Genomic DNA, 16,154 nt, shown 5'->3' with positions numbered 1-16,154 from the left:
GGAATCAAAGGGCGGAAAATAACAAGTGTTGGTATGGATATGAGGAAATTAGAACACTTGCACTCTGTTCACAGGAATGTAAAATGTCTTAGCCACCTGTGGAAAAGAGTTTGGCAGTTCTTCAGAAGTGAAATACATAGTTGCCATGAGACTCAGCAATTTCAATCCTAGGTATATACCAGGAAAAATAAAAATATATGTTCCCACAAATCTTGTAAACAAATAGTAATTAGCAGTATTGTTCACCATGGTAAAGAAGTGGAACTAATCCAAATGTTTGTCAACAGATGAATGGATAAATATGTGTATATCCATACACAATGAAACTAAGTAAGGATACATGTATTATTTCCTACTGTTGCATGTGAATCTACAATTATATTAAAATGAACTATTTAATTAAATAAATCAGTCTTATTTCTATGTACCAGCAATGAATAATTAAAAACTAAATTAAAAAAAAAAACAATACCATTCATGGTATCTTCAAAAAAAAAATACTTAAGCATAAACCTAATAAAGCATAATTAGGATCCATATGATGAAAACTACAAATGCTACAGAAAAAATCAAAGGCCAAAACAAATAAAGAGACATACCTTGTTTATGGATTGGAAGATTCAATATATATGTAAGACATCGATTTAGATGTTCTCCCTTAATTGACATATATGTTTAACAGAATTCTAGTCAATATCCCATAAGGACTTTTGTAGATATTGAAAAGCCAAATATAACAAGTACCCAGAAAAATCTAAATAATTTTTTTAAGAATATATTTGGAAGAATCACACCTCCAATTTTAACACTTACTATGAAGCTACAGTTATCAGGGAAGTATGGTATTGGTGAAATGACAGACATTTTCAATAGAACTCTTGATCTCTGGGTCATGAGTTAGAGCCTCACGTGGGGTGTAGAGATTACTTAAATAAATAAAACTGAAGAAAAACATGGAAAATATAGAGTCCAGGGACCTCTGGGTGGCTCAATGGGTTAAGCATCTGACTCCTGCTTTTGGTTCAGGTCATGATCTCAAGGTTCGTGAGACTGAGCCTCACACTCATCCTGGCAGCACAAAGCCTCCTTGGGATTGTCTCTCTCTGCCACTCCCCAGCTCTCCCATGTACTCTCTCTCCCTCTCTCAAAATAAACTTTAAAAATAGAGAGAGAGTCCAGAAAGAGAAAAACATCAAATATACTTAACTTTTTTTTACAATACAAAGGCAAATCATGGAATAGAATAGTATTTTCAAAAAATGGCATTGAAGATGTTGGCAAGGATGCATAGAAAGGGGAATCCTCTTACATTGTTGGTGGGAATGCAAACTGGCACAGCCACTCTGGAAAACAGTATGGAGGTTCCTCAAAAAGTTAAAAATAAGTGCACTACCTAGTATTTACCCAAAGGATATAAAAATACAGATTTGAAGGGGTACACATACCCTGATGTTTACAGCAACATTTTGAACAATAGTCGAACTATGGAAAGAGCCCAAATGTCCATTGACTAGTGAATGGATAAAGAAGATGTGGTACATATATATACAATGGAATACTACTCAGCCATCAAAAAGAATGAAATCTTGGCCATTTGTAATGTCATGGATGGAGTTAAAATGTATTATGCTAGGCAAAATAAGTCAGAGAAAGGCAAATGCCATATGCTTTCACTCATATGTGCAATTTAAGAAACAAAACACATGAACATATGGAAAGGGGGAAAAAAAGAGAGAAGGGAAGGCAAACCATAAGAGACTCAATGATAGAGAACAAACTGAGGGTTGATGGAGGGAGGTGGGTGGGAGATGGGCTAAATGGGCACTTGTTAGGATGAATACAGGGTGTTTTATTTAAGTGAGGAATCATTAAATTCTATTCCTGAAATCAATATTACATCATATGTTAATTAACTAGAATTTAAACAAAAATATGTAAAAAAAAAAAAAAAGAAGAAGATAACATGGCAAATCCTTAAAAAATGGTGTTTATTATTTTTTTTAAATGTTTATTGTTTTTGAGCGAGAGAGAGACAGAGTGCAAGCAGGAGAGGGACAGAGAGAGAACAGAATCTGAAGCAGGCTCCAGGCTCTGAGCTGTCAGCACAGAGCCCAATGCAGGGCTCAAACCCAAGAACCGGGAGATCATGGCCTAAGCTGAAGTTGGAAGCTTAACCAATTGAGCTACCCAGGTGCTCTCCAAAAAATGGTGTTTAAACCATTGAACATACACATGCAGAAAATGAACCTCAATCTAAACCTCAAAAATTAGCTTAGATCTACATCTAAATGTAAAACATACATCACAAATAGAAATTTGTATAAAACATAAAACTATAAAATTTAGCAGAAACACAGGAGACAATCCTCATGACCTAAAATTAGGTAAGGAGTTATTATATATTACACCAAAGGCACAATCCATAAAAGACTAAATTAATAGACCTCATCAAAATGTAAAACTTTAACCCTGTGAAAGACTAGTTGAACAATGAAAAGACAATCTACAAACTGGCAAAAAATATTTGCAAATCACATATATAACAAAGGATTCGTATCCAGAATTTATAAAATTCTCAAAACTGAAGAATAAAAACACAAAATCCCGCACCCCCAAAGTATGCCAAAAATGTGAACATTTGGCCAAAGAAGTTGCATGTTGGCAACCAGGCACACAAGAAGACACTCAACATCATTAGTCGTTAAGGGAATGTAAATTAAATCTGTAATAAGATATCACTACACACACAACAGAATGGCTTAAAAAACAAAACAAGGAGTGCCTGGGTGGCTCAGTCGGTTAAGTATCCAACTTTGGCTCGGGTCGTGATCTTGCAGTTCATGGGTTCAAGCCCCACATAGGGCTCTGTGCTGACAGCTCAGAGCCTGGAGCCTGCTTCAGATTGTGTCTCCCTCTCTCTCTCTGCCCACCCCCCCTGCTTGCGCTCTGTCTCTCAAAAATAAATAGTTAAAACAAAAAAAATTTTTTTTAAAGTGACCATACCCAGTGTAGGCAACGATGCTGATTAATTGAAACTCTCGTATGTTGCTGATGGCAAGGCAAAATGGCGCAGCCACTCTAGAAAACAGTTTGGCAATGTCTTTAAAAACCAAATATACAGTTACCCAGAAATTACTCTCCTGGGCTTTTATCCCATAGGAATGAAAATATATCGACACAAAATCTATACATAAATATCCCTACTGACTATTAGAAAAATTTAAATTATATACACGGTTTGCATTATATTGCTATTGGATGGTTCAACTGTAGATTCACACATTCCACTGCCTGCTACACATCTCCTGGATGTCCTATGAGCATCTCACACTCGGTTTGTTTGCTTAAGTTTATTTATTTATTTGGGAAGGGAGAATGACCAGGGGAGCGGCAGAGAGAGAGGGAGAGAGAGAGAGAGAATTCCAAGCAGGCTCTGCGCTGTCAGCCCGGAACCCGACTGAGGGCTCAAATTCACTGACCGTGAGATCATGATCTGAGCCCAAACCAGGAGTCAGACGCTTAACCCACTGAGCCACCCAGGGGCCCCTCCGACTCAATTTGTCAATATGTCCCAAATTCAACTATCTTTTCCCTAAAACCTCTTTAATTACTGGCACCATGACACACTTGTTCAAGCAAAACTCTTAGTAGCCATCCTGGACTCTTTTAAATCACTTATCAATCATCCCAATTATCCCATATTTTTCTACCTCCTTAATCACTCAAATCTGTATACATTCCCCATTTCTACTACTATCTCCTTACTTCATTTCTTAGTCTAATCATTGCATAGCCCAGATTCAGCCCCCTTATCTTCCCTCTCACCTCCCCAATTCCCACCTCCTTCCATCTATTACTCCCTCTGATGGCAGACTAATTTTTTAGACCGTTCAATTTCAATCATGTCACTCCTGAACTCAAATTCCTTTAGTACCTTCTTGAAACTCTAAATATAAAATTCAGACTCCATAGCTTGATCTAGATAGACCTGATGGTCTTGATCTAGATCTAGCACAGATGTAGCTTCTGTGTTTTCAGACCACTTTTTCCCTTGGCTAGACTATAACTCCCCAACTTCATTTCAGCCCACGTGGTAGTTATCTCAAATTTTATCTCCCAGCAAAGTCCTTTATAAGTGCCACTCTCCAAACACCCTCTATATATGTTCATCTGCCAGCACTTGAACTAGCTGCCTCCTATTTCATTTACCAGTATGTCCTGCTAGACTAGATTCTCTGAAACCAGAGTCATTTTTTTGCTGTTACTTTACACACCCAAACCCTGACACTTAAAAAGTACTCCATAAATTAAGTGAACATCATTTCCTATAAGGGGAAACTTAAGAAGAATTCAGTTCAAATCAGATGTTCCTTAAATTAATGAGGAAGGGGAATCTTCCTTTTTCCTTCCTTCTTCCTACCATTCATATCTCTGGTCAATACAATTCACAGTCTGGTAGAAATGTCGGGCATGTGAAAACAATTATAATTCAATTTAATAAGTGCTAAAAGAGGAGGAAGTGATAATTTTATAGAAGTTATTGACATGTTTTGGGGCACCTGGGTATCTCAGTCTTTAAGCATCTGACTTTGGCTCAGGTCTTGATCTAACAGTTTGTTAAGTTCGAGTCCCACACTGTGTGTGCTTAAGCCCCGCTTCAGGTGAACGCGAGCCCCGTTTTGGGGCTCACTTCAGGTGAGCCCTACTTTCTCTCTCTCTCTCTCTCTTTCTTTCCCTCTCCCTCTCTCTCTGTCTCCCTCTGCCCTTCCTTGGATTCACTCTCTCTTCCCCTTGCTCACTTGCACCCCCCCTCTCTCTCTCTCTCAAAAAAAAAAAAATACATATATATATATATAGAGAGAGAGAGAGAGAGAGAGGGAGGGAGAAGTTATTGACATGTTTTCTATGTAAGACTTAGAACTGAGCCTTCCTTTTTTTAAAGATTTTTTTACTTTTAAGTAATCTCTACATCCAACATGTGGCTCGAACTCGCAACCCAAGATGGAGAACTACATGCTCCACCGACTGAGCCAGCCAGGCACCCTGAGCTTTCCTTTTTTAAGGAACTTCAAACACAATTTCCTATAAGGGGAAACTTAAGAAGAATTCAGTTCAAATCAGATGTTCCTTACCAGCTTTTGTTTATAGATGTATACGGAAAAAAGTTAGACTTTCTTTCAAAGGCAGTAATTTATTTTAAAAATATACCATTTTAAATATTTTTTAATGTTTATTTTTTGAGAGAGAGAGAGACAGAGTATGAGCAGGAGAGGGCAGAGAGAGAGAGGAAGACACAGAATCTGAAGCAGGCTCCGGGCTCTGAACTGTCAGCACAGAGCTCAACATGGGGCTCAAACCCACAAACTGCAAGATCACGACCTGAGCTGAAGTCAGACGGTTAACTGAGTCAGGTGCCCCTAAAATATCATTAGTTCCTATAATTTTTTGGTCTTTGTTATTACTATTATATCTGTCATTGCTGCTAAGCTTAGAGGCAAAGCTCCAAAAGCTACACTTTAGAACTTCACGTTTCCATTTTGATAATCCACTTTCAACATCGGAGTTCACTCACAATCCCACTGTGTTCTTATTTGCCTTGGGAAGAGTTCTTTGGGGTAGATGCGCACGGAGGCACAGATTCAACTCCCACATAGTAAAATTCATAACAATCCAGTGATGTGCATTGTGATACCTAATCCCACACAAAATACCTATAAGGTATAAGTGATTATCCCCACTAAACACCTAAGAAAAGTGGAGCCCAGAGGGACAAACTGGCTTACTCCAACAAGACCTTACCAGTTTTAAGGGGCAAACCAGAACCCAAACCAAGATCAGGGAATTCCAGTGCCAGTGTTCTCTCTGCTTGATCACACACAGCTCTTTTTGTGCATTCCCAATGCATCTGATGCTGGGATGTAATGGGTAATGTATCTGCACTATTAAACTCTGTTACCACCCAACAACTCAAAGAGCACCCCTGACTGATAATTGAACTAAAGTTATTCTTGATGTAAAATATTGTTAAACTTCCCCTCAAGGAGGCAAAGACCATTTCTCGTCGCCTAGTTAAGGATATATCCATTTATATGAACATGGTCCATTTCTCCATTTGATCGAATTTTTGTACTTACAAATGCCTAATAAAAATACAAATGACCAAAATATAAATATCACAGCAATGAAAATCTGTTGGCCTATACAAAAGAGGCCTGACTGCACCTTTCATGTTGATCAAAAACATAGTAGCAGGGAAAGGCTTACTTTTTGTTAGTGTTGAAATTTATCTCAGTTATTGAAAGTTTTTGGGTAAACTGTCAGCATTTACTCTAACTGTGAGTCACAACTGAAATCTTTGTAACAAATAAACAGAGGAGACACTGTCTAAATTGAGAGAGGATAGAGGGATAGAAAGGGAAAATGGGATGAAAAATTAGATATATTAGATCAAACAGAAGGAAGTATAAGTATATTTCATCCCATATTTGAATAGCTATAACAGAGTTATTCCTTTTGTGGTCCTTTTGTTTCTTTTATTTCTTCCCAGTATCCAATCACATTTTCAATCCAAATTATCGTATTATTTTGCAGAAACACTTTGTGTTCCTTGGTGGATTTATTCAGCTAATTAATGTTAAAAAAAGAATTACTGAAAGCAAATATTGCGAGAAATAATTTCCAAACTGAAATTTATACACTTGAAAACTGATTCCTACAAAAATGATTTGGCTCTATAAAAAAAGAAGCAATCCGTCAACTCCACAGACCCAGACATGGGCCTGATAGGATTTCTTTTTCAGAGGAAATTACTGCTATGACTGATTCTTGTTAAGCCTAGGGGGGAGGAAAAAAATCCAATGGCAGGGCCTAACCAGAGACTGAAACAGAATGTTCTATTGTCTGAAATAATTATCTTTGTGTAGTAGTTGAAAGACAAATTAAATGTGTTAGAATCAGGTGAAATATTCACTTTCCCTCTTACTTCACCAGGCTCCCTCACTTTAACTGAATTACTACTAGGTGCTTTCGCCCCTTAACTCCTCTTGCATTCTGATAATCAAAAACATATCCCATATTTGGTTTTAATTCACACTCACAGTGGAAGACTGTCTGCCGGTGAGAATTAATGTGGCCTGTCCTAGTAACATAGCTGTATTCCCCACCTCAAACATTCCCTCAGACCATCATCCCGTACTGCTAAGAACTATGTCAGACACCGCCCCCTGCCACGCACTCCTTCCCTGGCTTTTCCCCACCAAGGATGGAGCGGCCACCACCCCCACCCCCACCCTCCCAGAAGGCTCTTGCCAGCTCAGGCAGGAGGGTGGAAACAACGAGAGGAGGTTTATGTCTAGTAGCTTTTGCTGCTTGTTTGTATTCAGTTGTGTTCCTGTGAGTGTATGATGGCTAAGTAGACCAAATGAGAACTTTCGGATGAAAATGCAGAGGCCCAAAGCATGCCTGAAAGTTAAGCCTTCTGTGTGGTTTTCTGACTTCCCAAGTTTACCAAACATGCAGATAGTGTTTTTGAATGTCACAAATCCTTTTTCCTCAATCTTCACCACATAAAGAAACAGTGAACTGAAATCAACATCTTTGAAGATATATTTAAATGATAAATCACGACTCACGAAGGTTTCTGTAGTTGGAGTAAACCATGCATTTAATGGTGCCATAGCAGTGAAGCACTGTATGGAGTAACTATTTGTCCTAACATTTACATTGTCAAGTTAATATTCTATAACATAAAAATAACTATAGACATTTTTTGTGTGCTTATGCTGAACTGATGGGGGGGAGGGGGTTCACCTCTGCTTAAAATTAATACGTCTAGTGAAATGTGGTTCTTCCTCTGCCATACAGTGTGTGTGGTACAAGGTCATGTTCAGAACCCGTCTTCTCAAATGCCTGTCACTTAGGTTTGGCCTTCGTCATGAAATGAGGAGCTAGTGACACTACTGTTCTTTTTTTATACTGATGAAATCAACATTTTCTCATTTTACCTCCTGAATGCAACCCTGATGAGACATTTGAAAGATATTTGCTTACCAAAAATAAATGAATTCATTTTCCTCTCAATCAGAAGGCAAATTTTCCTGGGAACCTTGCACTTTTTCCACTTTAACTATCCCTATTCTTTATCCAACATTTCACAAAGAATTCCTTATGATATTATAATGTCTGTGCATAGGAATAGTGGTTTAAAACACACACACACACACACACACACACACACACACACATGCACGCATGTAGAACTTCCAGAGCTTTCTATGAAACAGAATTTAAAGTTGTTCAGTCCCTAATATGAAGGATATTTATTTTATACTGATTCCCACGTCCCTACAAGAACCTAGTTTATTTTGATGTATAAACTCTAGGAATAAGGTAACTGAAGCTGAAGGTGGCTCTTTAAAGCAAGTCCTTTCTTCTCCTTAGCCGGTCATTCAGTATCGGGCCCAGTGCTGATCTTAGAATTTCCTGCGGTAGCTAGAGCTGGCTCCCATTACATTTCATATTCTCCCTTAAATGCTTATTTCATGTAGACACCACGCTTTCTTTGTCCCACAGTCATGCACCCATCTTGCATGACTTCCTTTGAGACTTCAAACAGGTTTTCTCCCTTTGCAGAAGGACTATTCTTATAGAAATAGATACTATGGGTTTGTTTTTTTATTAGCAGTCCTCTAACCTATGTTTTCCCTTTTTTTTTATTTTTTAAGGCAGTCATCCACTACAATACTTAAATGCTTTGAATTGTACAGCCCTCATATATAGGTGCAAGATTTGTGCCATAAGAGTTTCTTATTACTCATTGTACCCAGAAACAATGAAATAACTCATGTGTAGAATTCAATACACATGTATTTCTCTCATTTATTGTGACTAGACCTACTTTTAATTATGTTTTATTTAAAAGAACAAAGTGTGGGGGCGCCTGGGTGGCTCAGTCGGTTAAGCGTCCGACTTCGGCTCAGGTCATGATCTCACGGTCTGTGGGTTCGAGCCCCACGTCGGGCTCTGTGCTGACAGCTCGGAGCCTGGAACCTGCTTCGGATTCTGTGTCTCCCTCTCTTTCTGCCCCTCCCCTGTTCATGTTCTATCTCTCTCTGTCTCAAAAATAAATAAAAAACATCAAAAAAAAATTTTTTTTAATAAAAATTAAAAAAATAAATAAAAGAACAAAGTGTGGGGCACCTGAGTGGCTCAGTCTGTTTAGTGTCTGACTTTGGCTCAGGTCATGATCTCATGGTTCGTGAGTTCCAACCCCGCATGGGGCTCTGTGCTGACAACTTGGAGCCTGCTTCAGATTCTGTGTTTCCCTCTCTCTCTGCCCCTCCCCATCTTGCAATCCAACTCTCTCTCTCTCTCTCTCTGAAAAATAAACATTTTAAAAAAACAATAAACATTAAAAAAAATTTTTTTAATTGGGGCACCTGGGTGGCTCAGTCAGTTTAGTGTCTGACTTTGGTTCAGTTCATGATCTTACGGTCCATGAGTTTGAGCCCCACATTGGGCTCTGTGCTGACAGCTCGGAGCCTGGAGCCTGCTTCAGATTCTGTGTCTCCTCTCTCTCTCTGCCCTCCCCACTCTCACTCTGTCTCTCTCTCTTTCTCAAAAATAAATAAACATTAAAAATTCTTTAAAAAAAGAACAAAGTATGTGATGTCAAAAATTTTAAACTAAAGGAATAAGTAGATTAGATATCTGGTGAGAAAAAAAAATTAAACCTCATTCTTTCTTTCTTTTAAAATTGTTTCCATTAAAATTCCCCACTGGGGGAGAGTTTTATTCTTGTTTCTTGACATTAGTGAAAACTAGAATTATTTATTTTTATAAAATAAATTTTAAAACCTAAACGTAATGTGTATAGCCATAAACATAATTTTTATGTCATTTGGTTGTAATTTTATTTTTTATATTGTTTTTGTCTTTATTTGGGAGGAGGATTTAAATTTGTAAAGTGCTCCCAAAGATATTGCTATGGTGGTGGCATCACATTTTCTTCTTAATTCTTCGCTGACAGAAGAATTTTGTTATTCAAAATATGTGCACATGTAAAACAATCAGTATGAAATATAGAACAATATATATATTGAAACCGTATATTTTCATTTCAACATGAAAAATGCATTGGAATACTGAAAGTATTTATAATACAGAATGGTTCCATGTTCTCAGATATTTTTGACCATGACTATAGTTAACATACTCATTAAAATTCTGGTAAGGGACAACTGGTTGGCTCAGTCAGGAAAGCACGTATACTTGATCTTGGGGTGGTGAGTTCAAGCCCCACGCTGGGTATAGCAATTACTTAAAAAAAATAAAATAAGAAAATTCTGGTAACCTTAAGTCAATATGATATATCTTCTATGCTGTGACTTTCTCTACACTTTGGAAAAGCATGACAGACTAAAGATCACTTTAATTATATATACTTTTATTAAACATACAGAGTGATATCATCTAATTTAAAATATGAATTATTTTAATAAAAATAGTTCTGAATCAGTTTTGTTTCATAAGGAAAATGTGATTTTCTAATTTTATTTAGGACTGAATAAAGTGTTACCTTAAATTTATATGTAGATTATTCTACGTGCATTACAGCTTCTTTTCCTTGTACTTCATCTTCTTTTCCTCTCTCTTTTCCATTCATGTTTGTATTTTATTTATCTCATTGTAACATTTCCTGTAAGCCACTTGGAATTCTTTCTGAAATGAGGGATAATATAAATCAATTAATTAAAGTGCACTTTGAAGTAAATAATCACTTTTCTAATGAAAAAGTAATAAAGTTATTAACTGTGGAGTGATACTGTACCAAATTTATGAATTATAGAAAAATATATCTAATAAAACTAATCACCATTTTAGTAGGAATTTATGACCATACACTTGTTTAATGTTTATTTATTTTTGAAAGAAAGTGTGCACATGTAAGCAGGAGAGGATGGAGTGGGGGGGGGGGCGACAGAGGATCCCAAGGGGGCTCTGCACTGACAGCAGTGAGCCCAATGCGGGGCTCAATCTCACAAACCAGGAGATCATGACCTGAGCCAGTCAGACGCTTAATAGACTGAGCCACCCGGGCGCCCCACCCATCTTTTATAAATTGAAGTATTTTCCTTCAGAGGGCTCTAAATTGCCCAGATTCTGGCTATGCAGCGACAACCTTCACCCAAACTAAAATCCAGGGCTGTGACAAGGAAACTTGATCCAATGCTAATTGTGTGTGACACTCTTTTCCAGGTATCCTCTCTGGAACAGAAGTTACAGCCACTGTATTTCTGAATTCTGACAGGGCAGACAGGCAAGGAACTCACTCTTCAGGACAGATCCCTCTCTCTCTCTCTCTAGGGAGGACAGCAGAGTCCTTACCAAATGACAAATGACCTCTGAGTCATGGCTCAGTAGAACCAATAGAGCTCTCAAGAACGAGCAGCAGTCAAGCCCCTTTGAGGTGACAAGAGCATTTGGCCATCAAACCTAAGTTATATACTGAGCAAGAGTGAAGGAGAGAAAGATTAAAAGTTATCAAAACTTTTAAGCATGGAAAATGTCTTACAGGGAGATTTTTAAATTTACATTTCTATAAATAAAATTTTAACTGAGGGTCAGCATCTTTCTAAAACAAAAATGTATAAACTTTGTTTCAGGAACAACTAGTTGTAGAAAGGATATAATTTATTTTGTACAAATTACTTTGTACAATCCCAAGATTATTGAAATCTTCCCAACTATACCTGTTTGGCAAAATAAAATAAAATTAAATAAGCTTGTAAGGAACTGCTTTTTTTAATAATTGGTATTCATGATGAGGTTTCTATGTAAAAAAAGAAAATAAAGTTAAACTAATCCAAAATAAGTTAATAAAAGTGTGTGATCTATCAAGACTTTTTTCCAAATTTTTTTTTAACATTTATTTATTTATGAGAGACAGAGACAGAGTGCAAGCGGGGGAGGGGTAGTGAGAGAAGGAGACACCGAATCTGAAGCAGGCTCCAGGCTCTGAGCTGTCAGCACAAAGCCCGAATCGGGGTTCAAACCCACGAGCCATGAGATCATGACCTGAGCCGAAGTCAGATGCTTAACTGATTGAGCCACCCAGGTGCCCCCATATCAAAGACTTTTATCATTGAGACAATTTAGACTTGTTCTTTGAGGAAATGCAGTAACCTAATAATCATATTTATTTGGCAAGCCTCACTTTGAAGATATGTCAGTCAGCTGAGTCCCAGAAAAAGGCTGAGTTCTTTTTGTTTTGCCTTTTATTGTCAATGCATTGACAATAGATGTCAACTAAGAAGTTCTCTGTTTTTATCAAAGTCTTATTATATCAGATTTATTTTCTACAAATAACAGTGTTAGAGGACTTTGAAATAACTATCAACAATCACCTTAAACCAGTGCAACATGGGCTACCGACACTTGAAACTTCCATTGCTTATAAAATCACGATCTTCAAAAGTAGTGGCTGTTGGATCACTTGTCTCTAAACGCCATCACTAAAAACAATAAGCTAGATTCTCAACTCAGAGAGTTCTTTTCTTCTTTTGAATCTCACAGAATGAAAATCTGACCCACTATGTAAATACTAGTACATCCTTTAAAATGTACATTGGATTGTATACAGTTTGTGCTTTGAGTTTTTTTTTTTTTTCTTTATCATGTCCAATAGAGATGTCTGAGAAGAGTAACTTAGCCCTTCCAACACTACAATTTTCCAGGATGCCTGCCAAGGGAGTACTTAGGACGATGGCCTCTAGGCTAGGAGGAGAGCGTTATCCTCTATCTGGGCACGAGACACAATCCAGGAGGCTCTCAGGAGGATAGGCTCTGTTATCTGATAGCTCTTTTCCATTTCTGACTAAATAGATGGCAGGAGTTTCCAAGGGGTTAAAATTTCAATTTAGACCAATAAATACACTCCTTTAGCTGCTTCCTCGAATATAGCATATCTTGTTTTTATTTTTAGTTTCTTATTCTCAGAAATTTAGATTCTATTATTGATTTCCCTAATTAAAAGAGAAAATGCGCATTTCAACCCTTCACTGAATCTAATCAGCAACCTCCCAATGCCACTCCACCTGGGTTCACAAGAAAGAGAATGATTCCTTTTCCCTTTGGAATCGATCATGTTTATAGTATTTTGGGAGCTTTGGAAATCCTATTTTGTCATCGTCATAGATGATGTTTTTAAATAATATTTATCCTTTCTACATTCTGTCAATTTAATTTCCCCCTGGTTTATGTTCTTTCTAAAAAAGTCCCTTTACACAACTATTATCATATTTTATGACGCCAATCAAACATGCATAAACATCACAGTGACATTATGATTTAGGCCAAGGTTTGTAACCATCACTGCAATAACTGAGAGAATTTTGTTCTAATACTGATGCCAAAGCCTCATCCCCAGAGATCGAAACTTAGTAAATCCAGATTGGGACCCCCAAATCTGTATGTTTTCAGAAGCTTTAAAATATTTTTATTATTTAAAAAGTAATTGTTAGGGACGCCTGGGTGGCTCAGTCAGTTAAGTATCCAATGTCTGCTTAGGTTATGATCTCATGGTTCATGGGTTCGAGCTGCATGTCGGACTCTGTCCTGACAGCTCAGAGCCTGAAGCCTGCTTCAGATTCTGTGTCTCCCTCTCTCTGTGCCCCTCCCTCACTCGAGCTCTGTCTCTTTCTCTCAAAAACATAAATAAACATTAAAAAATTTTTTAAAGTAACTGTTGCAACTAGTCCAAGTAATTCTAAATTTTTTTTTTAAAGTTTATTTATTTTTGAGACAGAGAGAGACAGAGCATGGACGGGGGAGGGGCAGAGAGAGAGGGAGATACAGAATCGGAAGCAGGTTCCAGGCTCTGAGCCATCAGCCCAGAGCCTGACTTGGGGCTCGAACTCACAGACCGTGAGATCGTGACCTGAGCTGAAGTCCGATGCTTAACCAACTGAGCCACCCAGGCGCCCCTAGTCCAAGTAATTCTAATGTGCTAATCAGCTAAGGTTAAGAAACACTGATTTAGGGTCTAAAAAGGAATTCAGATGCCTCTCTTTGGGTTAGTGATTTCCAAAGGACAAAGTGAACTATAACTGAAGTTTCACAAACAATAAAAAAATTTTAATTAAGAAAAACAATCTTGTTATAAAGTTTATAATGATGAGCTTTACAGAGAATGTCAAAACATATTCCCCACCATTCTCCATATCCGCTACCCACTTCTAGAGAGCAATAGAGCTATTATGTAGCTACCTTGTATTTCTCCCATCCTTTATGCCCTATAGTTTGGGACTTGCACCACCCATTAACAATTGAATCAAGAGGTAGAGAAGAAAGAGGAGAAAGGAAAGGAAAGAAAGAGAACTTGTTGAACTAGACCCACAAGAAATCAACACTGTCATCTTTGCTTCTTTTCCTCCACAGTTTCCTCACAGAAGTGTGAGGCCAAGACCTGAAGGATAAGAAGGTGGGATAGAAGGTCCAGGCTGAGAGAAGGCAAGATTTGGGTGTGAAAGAGAAAGAGGGCATTTTTGGAGAATTACGAGTTTAATATGGCTGGAGCATGAGGTAGCAATAGAGCTTCTTTTCATCCACAGAGATGGATGGTATTAAGTCCATTTTACAGATAAGAAAACTGCTTCAGAATCAGGATGTACTTTATCCAAGGGTACATCACTTATAAAAGGTGGAGGAAGGATTCTAACTGAAGATTCTCTGGCTCCTAATCCATGTCATTTCCACACATTCCAAGGAAACGTCAAAGATTTATTGTGTTATTCTCCACTGGCAATAGTGAACAGATAAAGAAAAAAACAGGAAAGGGAGATTTGAAAGAATACTTCAGTGGAAATTTTGTGATTACTTAGGACTCAAAGCCATAACGTTTTCATGTCATCATACACAATGACAACTTGATTTTATTTTTTATTTTTTTTTTAAACGTTTATTTATTTTCGAGACAGAGAGAGACAGAGCATGAACAGGGGAGGGGCAGAGAGAGAGGGAGACACAGAATTGGAAGCAGGCTCCAGGCTCTGAGCCATCAGCACAGAGCCCGTCGCGGGGCTGGAACTCACGGTCTGTGAGATCATGACCTGAGCCGAAGTCGGACGCTCAACCGACTGAGCCACCCAGGCACCCCATGACAACTTGATTTTAAACTAGTGCAACAAGGAAGCCACTAAAGCACATTGCAAAGCATGGATTGAGAGCAGTCGTGTGCATCTGTATCCAGAGAGAAAATGTTCCTCACGTGACACTAGAGCTGCTGCAGTGGTTTCTCCACCAGTGCAGCTCCCTCTGACTCCATTGCCTAACTGGAGGGCAATCTCAAAAACAGAGATGGGAAATTGGGAAGAGCAGACAGGAGAAAGGAAAATTCTTATATCCCGTTGCTCAGTCGCAAAAAAAAACTTGGTTACTCTGGTTAACTTGTCCTACCCTGTAAAGACACTTAAAAGGCTCTTCCTCATTCTCTACCTTCTTCCTCTAGTCATACAGCTCTCATTTCCCCAGACTGAAGAAGAGTTTGGAGAGACTATGTCAGTGAGTGTGTGTGTGTGTGTGTGTGTGTGTGTGTGTGTGTGTGTGTGTAATAGAGACAGGAGAGACCTCTATTAATCCCTGAAATCTCATTTTATCAATGTATGAAGACAGAAATATTGGTAATCAAACCCCTATGCACCAGAGAGAACCTGTGTAAAAACCTAGTTCCTGGGACAAGGTCTTGGAAACTGGAAGCTATGATGAGTCTTGTAAGGTCCTGTTTTAGACAAAGAGAAGTCATACCTTACAACCCAATGACAGTCTACAATTATAAGCTGGGTGATTTACATGATGTCTTGAAGGGAAAGCATGAGAAGCGAACATGCAGATATCATCAACATGTGCTTCCATGATGCAATTTATATTTTTTTAATTTTTATTTTTGGGAGAGAGACAGAGACAGAATGCAAGTAGGGGAAGGGCAGAGAGAGAGAGGGAGACACAGAATCCAAAGCAGACTCCAGGCTCTGAGCTGTCAGCACAGAGCCCGATGCAGGGCTCAAACCTGTGAAACATGAGATCATGACCTGAGCCAAAGTCGGACATTTAACTGATTGAGCCACCCAGGAGCCCCCCTATGATGCAATTTAAAATAC

General features: G+C 38.2%; 1 long non-coding RNA gene across 10 annotated transcripts in view; it reads right to left on the bottom strand.

The window, feature by feature from the left end:
• The window catches only part of LOC122237988, a 177,042-nt gene that overhangs the window by 33,352 nt on the left and 127,536 nt on the right, over positions 1-16,154 (bottom strand). For all 10 annotated transcript variants that reach the window (XR_006216849.1, XR_006216854.1, XR_006216847.1 and 7 more), the window contains one exon: positions 10,577-10,719. This is a non-coding gene — a long non-coding RNA (uncharacterized LOC122237988). The remainder of the gene's footprint in view (positions 1-10,576; positions 10,720-16,154) is intronic.

The sequence above is a fragment of the Panthera tigris genome, chromosome B1 (assembly GCF_018350195.1).
Source record: "Panthera tigris isolate Pti1 chromosome B1, P.tigris_Pti1_mat1.1, whole genome shotgun sequence".
Taxonomy (NCBI): Eukaryota; Metazoa; Chordata; class Mammalia; order Carnivora; family Felidae; genus Panthera; species Panthera tigris.
The sequence above is the reverse complement of the archived record's forward strand: the minus strand, read 5'-3'. Positions and strand labels throughout refer to the sequence as shown.